This window comes from Triticum urartu, chromosome 5A, assembly GCF_056163025.1.
Source record: "Triticum urartu cultivar PI428250 chromosome 5A, HENAU_Tu73, whole genome shotgun sequence".
In the NCBI taxonomy this organism is placed as follows: domain Eukaryota; kingdom Viridiplantae; phylum Streptophyta; class Magnoliopsida; order Poales; family Poaceae; genus Triticum; species Triticum urartu.
Genome location: NC_141877.1, coordinates 77,497,228 through 77,504,973, shown reverse-complemented (window position 1 = coordinate 77,504,973; position 7,746 = coordinate 77,497,228). Strand labels below are relative to the sequence as shown.

Sequence of the window (7,746 nt, the reverse complement as noted above, 5' to 3'; positions counted from 1 at the left end):
TATAAGCTCCTAGCTAATTAAGCATGGCATAAGCAACTATAATCTCTAATTGTCATTGCAAACATGTTTATTCATAATAGGCTGAATCAGGAATGATGAACTAATCATATTTACAAAAACAAGAGAGGTCGAGTTCATACCAGCTTCTCCCATCTCAATCAGTACATCATATATTGTCATAATTGCCTTTTACTTGCACGACCGAATGATCTGAATAATAATAACAGTGCACATGCATTGGACTAAGCTGGAATCTGCAAATATTCAATAAACAAGAGAAGACAAGGCAATATGGGCTCTTTTGTCAGATCAACAATAATGCATATAAGAGCCACTTTAAAAATTTAATTATGGTCTTCTCCTATTGACCCCCAAAGAAAAGAAATAAAACTATTTACATGGGAAACCTCCCAACAGGCAAAAGAAGAACGAGAAATATTTTTGGGTTTTCTTTTTAGTTATTACTACTACAACAAGAAAAATAAAATAGCTAAAAGCTACAACTTATTTTTTTGTTTTTCTGAAGGTTTATCAAACACACAAGAAGAAAGCATAAAAAGGAAATAAACTAGCATGGATATTACAATGAAAAAGTATGAGCACCGACATCTAGCAATGAGTGTGTGAACATAAATGTAATGTCGGTGGAAAATACGTACTCCCCCAAGGTTAGGCTTTTGGCCTAAGTTGGTCTATTGCCACGGATGACCTGGCGGATATCCAACATTGTAATTGGGGTCGTACTGAGATGCAGCAGTCATTGCATCGTGGGATGCAGCTTGGAGGCGAGCTATCTTAGCCCTCCTCTTATACTCTTCCGCCTCCTCTTTGGTTATAAAATATCTCCCTTTTGCTCGAAAGTCAAAGAAAGTAGAAACAGGGAGAGCGACGTAATAGGTGTTGGAAATATGCCCTAGAGGAAATAATAAATTGGTTATTATTATATTTCCTTGTTCATGATAATCGTTTATTATCCATGCTAGAATTGTATTGATAGGAAACTCAGATACATGTGTGGATACATAGACAACACCATGTCCCTAGTAAGCCTCTAGTTGACTAGCTCGTTGATCAATAGATGGTTATGGTTTCCTGACCATGGACATTGGATGTCGTTGATAACGGGATCACATCATTAGGAGAATGATGTGATTGACAAGACCCAATCCTAAGCCTAGCACAAGATCGTGTAGTTCGTATGCTAAAGCTTTTCTAATGTCAAGTATCATTTCCTTAGACCATGAGATTGTGCAACTCCCGGATACCGTAGGAGTGCTTTGGGTGTGCCAAACGTCACAACGTAACTGGGTGGCTATAAAGGTACACTACGGGTATCTCCGAAAGTGTCTGTTGGGTTGGCACGAATCGAGACTGGGATTTGTCACTCCGTGTAACGGAGAGGTATCTCTGGGCCCACTCGGTAGAACATCATCATAATGTGCATAATGTGACCAAGGAGTTGATCACAGGATGATGTGTTATGGAACGAGTAAAGAGACTTGCCGGTAACGAGATTGAACAAGGTATCGGGATACCGACGATCGAATCTCGGGCAAGTATCGTACCGATAGACAAAGGGAATTGTATACGGGATTGATTGAATCCTTGACATCGTGGTTCATCCGATGAGATCATCGTGGAGCATGTGGGAACCAACATGGGTATCCAGATCCCGCTGTTGGTTATTGACCGGAGAGTTGTCTCGGCCATGTCTGCATGACTCCCGAACCCGTAGGGTCTACACACTTAAGGTTCGATGACGCTAGGGTTATAGGGAAAGTATGTATGCGGTTACCGAATGTTGTTTGGAGTCTCGGATGAGATCCCGGACGTCACGAGGAGTTCCGGAATGGTCCGGAGGTAAATATTGATATATAGAAAGTATGGTTTTGGCCACCGGAAGTGTTCCGGGCATCACCGGTATTGTACTGGGACCACTGGAGGGGTCCGGGGGTCCACCAGCCCCGGAGGCCTACATGGGCCAATAGTGGGAAGGGACCAGCTCCTAGGTAGGCTGGGGCGCCTCCCACCAAGGCCCAAGGCGCCTCCAAGAGGGGAGGGGGGCAAACCCTAGGGCAGATGGGCCCTAAGGCCCACCCCAGGTGCGCCTCCCCCTCTCCCCCTTGTGGCCGCCACCCTAGATGGGATCTAGGGCTGCCGCACCCCTTGGGGTGGAAACCCTAGGTGGGGGCGCAGCCCTCCCTCTCCTCCTATATATAGTGGAGGTAAAGGGGCAGCCCAACACACGAAGTTCTTCCCCTGTTGGCGCAGCCCTACCCCTCTCCCTCCTCGTCTCTCGTAGTGCTTGGCGAAGCCCTGCTGGAGTCCCGCGCTCCTCCACCACCATCACGCTGTCGTGCTGCTGCTGGACGGAGTCTTCCCCAACCTCTCCTTCTCCCCTTACTGGATCAAGGCGTAGGAGACGTCACCGGGCTGCACGTGTGTTGAACGCGAAGGCGCCGTTATTCGGCGCTTAGATCGGAATCAACCGCGATCTGAATCGCTACGAGTACGGCTCCTTCATCCGCATTCTTGCAACGCTTCCGCTTAGCGATCTACAAGGGTATGTAGATGCACTCCCCTTCCCTTCGTTGATAGATTACTCCATAGATTGATTTTGGTGATACGTAGAAAATTTTAAATTTCTGCTACGATCCCCAACAATAGGTGCGTTGTCTGTCAAAGATTAGTCGGTACTGGAGGAACTGATCGTTCCTCTCAACAAAATGATGATGAACCATAGCCTCATAATCCAAATAAGCAGGAGGCAACTCAATATCATCCTCATGTATGGTTATACCAAGAAAATTAGCTATACGGGTTGCATAAATTTCACCAAAGAAATCTTCATTAAATCTATTATAATGCAACCTACGTGCAACAATGGCTCCCAAATTATAATGTTTATCTCCTAACACAACACTCCTAAGAATACTGAGGTCAGGGACACACATATGACATGCTTCATCTTTACCATTTATGCACCTACCCATGAAGAGAGCAAAATAATGTATAGAAGGAAAATGAATGCTCCCTATGGTAGCTTGTGCTATATCTCTAGATTCCCCCACAGTTATACTAGCAAGAAAATCTCTAAACTCAGATTTGCGAGATTCACTAGTACTACCCCATTGTGGAAGTTTGCAAGCAATGGTAGAATCTAAAATTCACTAGTACTACCCCATTGTGGAAGATTCCCCCACAGTTTGTGGAAGTTTGCAAGATTTCTGAAATTTTTAGTAACTTTAAATAAAAGTGAACCAAACTCAACAAAATTGATAGCAACTACTCCTACAAGTGCCTAGGACCTATATCATGCATTAGAACTACTTGGAACCATATAAATTTGACATGCAAGCTCAAGAACATGGTCACCTCGGCAGCATAAATTTGCAATGAATAAAGTACTAGAACAAAAACTAATTGGACCAATGGAGGAGTCACATACCAAGGAACAATCCCCCCAAAGTAGTTTTGTGAGAGGTGCTTTGAGCAAGGAGATCGAAAATCGCCGCAAAATGAGCTAAAACTCGTGCTTGAGCTGGATGGTGGTTTTTTTGGGAGAAATGAGTGTGGGTGTAGGAATAAGTGGAGGGGAGCCACCGTGGGCCCACGAGGCAGGGGGGCGCGCCCTGGACCCTCGTGCGCAGGTGCTTGCTCCCCCTGTTGTGTTTTCAGTGCTAGATATTTTCAAATATTTCAGAAAAAATCATATTTAAATTTCAGGGCATTTGGAGAACTTTTATTTTTGAAGTATTTTTTATTGCATGGGTAATTCAAAGAACAGACAAAAATTACTATTTTTGCTTTATTTCAACTAAATAACAGAAAGTAAAGAAAAGGTACAGAGAGTTGTGTTTTCTAAATTCATCCATCTCATGCTCATTAAAAAGAATCCACTAACACGGTTGATCAGGTCTTGTTAACAAACTCATTCTGAATAACATGAAACCGGAGAATTTTCGAATAATATCAAATAAGAACCCCTGCACTACATCTTGAAGAAAGAACACACAGGACATAATGTTGACATGTCAGTGGATGCAATCAGCCTTAGGAACATAAGCTAAATGTTACAGAAATACAAAATACTGAAAAGAAAAGCAAAAGCGAGATGAAAAAACTTGGAAAAAAAACAAGAAATGTACGTACTACATCTACATGAATGGAGGACTGCTAGTTAAGTTATACAATAGTGTGAAGTATACATCCCGATTCTGATTGCACATGCTGACATAGTGTCTCTTCTCTTATGTACTAGTCAAACTGCTGCAGCTAGCTAGCCTTGACCAAACATACATGCATCAACACAAGCTAGCTAGCTCATCTCACCGTTGCAAAATGGCCACTTGCTAGTTAATCAAACTATTTTTAACACATAAGCTTGACTTTATTTTTCAAACTAATAGGCATGGCTTTGTTTTTCAACCATACACACAAAAAATAGACCTAAACAGACATGCAAACAACCATGACCTCGTTGTAGAACTTGAACCTCACCACCACAGAAGCCAGCCATGTCACCATCTCCATCTCCCCGGTATTCAACTTGAACCACAGGAGCAAATCCTGGACCCCAACCACCAGAAAATAAGCTCACCATCCATTAAACAACACACATACGCCACATATATGACCTGCTCGAGGAATTGCGCAAAGGAAGAGGCGACCGGACCTGGTACAGGCGGGCAAAGGCAGGAGTGAGCGTGTTCTACACGGCGGCATCAGGTGGCCACTCGGATGAGGAGTTTCAGAAGGGGCCGATACATGCCGTGGGAGGTTGAGGGAGAGAGAGAGCAGATGAAGAAGACCGACGCGGTCCTCAGGAGCGGCGTCGAGCACCTATTGGTTGGTTAGATCCGGCAGCGTTGTGGCCGGAGGCTGCCAGATCTGAGGACCACGAAGATGGAGACGAGACCCGAAAGGACACTTCCGCGTCGGGAGGAAGAGCAGGGAGTGGGTGATGTTGCTGAGCCAGGAAGAGCGACGAGGGTGAGGGCGCAGCCGGGTCAACGGGCGACAGCGCTGTTGGCGCATGACGGCGGCGGCGAAGAAGTTGTTGGGACTTGGGAGAAGAGAAGATGCGGTGTGGGACTGGGAGGTTTCGGAGGGAAAGGGGTGGGATGGGAGGACGTGGGCACATGGCGGATACAAGATGGGCCGCACGTAAAAAAATGGTAAGTGGCAGGAGGTAAATAATGGCTGGAGGTGAAAATGGTTCCTGCTCCTGCCGTAACTGACATTTTTTCATAAGAAATTCGAAAAGATATATACCATACGTATTCAGTAAAGAAAATCTTTTTTTTTGCGAAACTCAGTAAAGAAAATCTACTCTCTTTTGCAGGTAAAATAAATTTCTACTCGAAATTAATTATTTCAGATATCTCATCAAAAGTAATTTCATGGTCGAAATTGCCATATCGATCTTTGTACGATTGGTTGATGCTACAATCTGACTTCAGTTGGACCCAAATCAAGGAATCAATCGATAGTTGGCATGAATCTTTGCATGTATATTGTATATAATCTGTCGTGCGCAAAGTATTCATCTATAATATATTGTTATGCATATACAGTATAAAATTACAGCCCAATGTGTGCTACTCCCTCCGTTCTTAAATATAAGTCTTTTTAGACATTTCAAATGGAATACAATATACGGATGTATGTAGACATATTTTAGAGTGTAGATTCACTCATTTTACTCCGTATGTAGTCACTTGGTGGAATCCCTAAAAAGACTTATATTTGGGAACGAAGGGAGTACAAAACATTTCAATATGGAGGCACACATTTATGAACAAGTGGAGTACTCCCTAGGAATAAAGTAGATCAGAGCTCGAATGATAACAATCCTAATAAACTCCAAGGAGAGTGGAATGAAATATTAATAAATTTACCAATTTGCTAGCATCATGTCAATATATACTATTAATATGCATGAAAAGTAAATCAAAATCAAGTTCTATTAGCTATTGGTTAAGGCTTGTAGAAATTTTTTCATCTCGAATTGATTTAACCAACACAAAGATGAAGATAATTTAAATAAAATTGAGTTAGCATTATAAGTTTCTAAATGATTAATTTAGATTTTTTGCGAGCTTCGTGAATCACTAGCCACTGCTTGGATGCCCCATACGGAAACACTGGCTGCCTTTAGCCACAACTGTCACGACGAGGGATTGTTGAATGCCCTCGCTCGGCGCCGAGTTCAGACCTTCTCTGAGCTTTCAGAGTTGGTGTTAAAATTTTGCACCATTGAAGAAGCCTAGCTAGCCCAGGAACCAGTATACTCAGACGAATCAAAGGCGCGAAAAATAAAGAAGATGGGACCCTAGACCGCCCTAGACGGATTGCTCGACTGACCGTTCCTATACACTCTACTTTGCTCAACGCCAATCCAACCCATGGCCTTCGAGCCTGTTGGGTTGTAAAACAAGTCGCTAAGGGAGGCGAGGCTCTCCTCTCAAATAGGCACCATCAGTCATCCCACAAATTCCTTGGAAGAACCCGAGGTTCTGATGATTTACCAAATATATAAGTCAGGAAACCAAAGAAAATGGGTCCTACAGGAGCTTGTCCGCGCCCCGATATGTGCACCCCCGGCAGCATGGTTGAACATGCCGATCACGTTTGAGCAGCACGACCAGCCAGTGGTCGATCTAACCGATGCCCAGCCGCCATGGTCCTCGACCCCAGCATGGACGGATACCGACTACACAAGGTACTAATGGACGACTGCAGTAGCTTAAACCTCATTTACGAGGGAACGTTGGAAAAAAATGCAATTCGACACAACTCGCGGGACGACTGCAGTAGCTTAAACCTCATTTACGAGGGAACGTTGGAAAAAAATGCAATTCGACACAACTCGCATCTAGCATAGCTCAATTACATTTAAAGGGGTCATCCCAAGTAGGGAAAGCACGATGCAAGGGAAAGATCACCCTCGATGTGGTCTTCGGCACTCCCGAGAACTATCTGATCGAGGAGCTGACCTTCCACACCGTGCCCTTCTAGAACGGCTACCATGCCTTGCTGGGGCGAGAAGCGTTCATAGTATTCCACGCCATAACGCATTAATTGTAAAGCTACATGAGTAATGCACTTACAAATATAATGTTAGATGTTCATTCTTCGGTATTTTCTTATAGGGAAAGTATCTACAATATAACATCGGTCATTCCACATGTTTATCGATGTTGTTCACCGAAACATATATCAGTGGGAGTGAAAGTTGACCGTCGGCTATTGCTATCCCCCGTCAGATATTTCTCAAATAACCGAGAGTCACACATGTACTGTCGGCCATCTTCACTCATAGGTGAGAGTTTTCTTTTCACCGTCGGCTATGAAATTTCACCGTCGGCCATTCCATGTAATCCCTGTGGGTGTATGAAAAACCGTCGGCCATTTTTAATCATAGATGAGAGCTTTATTTTCACCGTCGGCTATTACAAATCACCGTCGGACATTACATGTAATTCCCAAGGGTGTAGCATAAACCGTCGGGCATTACAATGAACCGTCGGGCATTAAATGGGATACCCAAGGATTGGATTTTTACCGTCGGTTAATCTAGCATACCGTCGGCTATTACTAGTAATACTTGTGAGTTTACAATAACCGTCGGCCATTGACACTACCGTCGGCTATTACTATAATGGCCGACGGCCCGTCGGCCATTACATTTCACCGTCGAAAATATGGGGGTTTCTAGTAGTGCCAGTTTTTATGCATTAGTTC

At 43.8% G+C, this 7,746-nt stretch overlaps 1 long non-coding RNA gene across 1 annotated transcript; it reads right to left on the bottom strand.

The window, feature by feature from the left end:
• Nucleotides 1-4,198: 4,198 nt before the first annotated feature.
• LOC125555668 (uncharacterized) lies at nucleotides 4,199-5,589 on the bottom strand. The gene is made up of 2 exons (XR_007304807.2): nucleotides 4,676-5,589; nucleotides 4,199-4,569 (listed from the first exon to the last, which is right to left on the bottom strand). It is a non-coding gene; the product is annotated as an uncharacterized LOC125555668 (long non-coding RNA).
• Nucleotides 5,590-7,746: the final 2,157 nt, after the last annotated feature.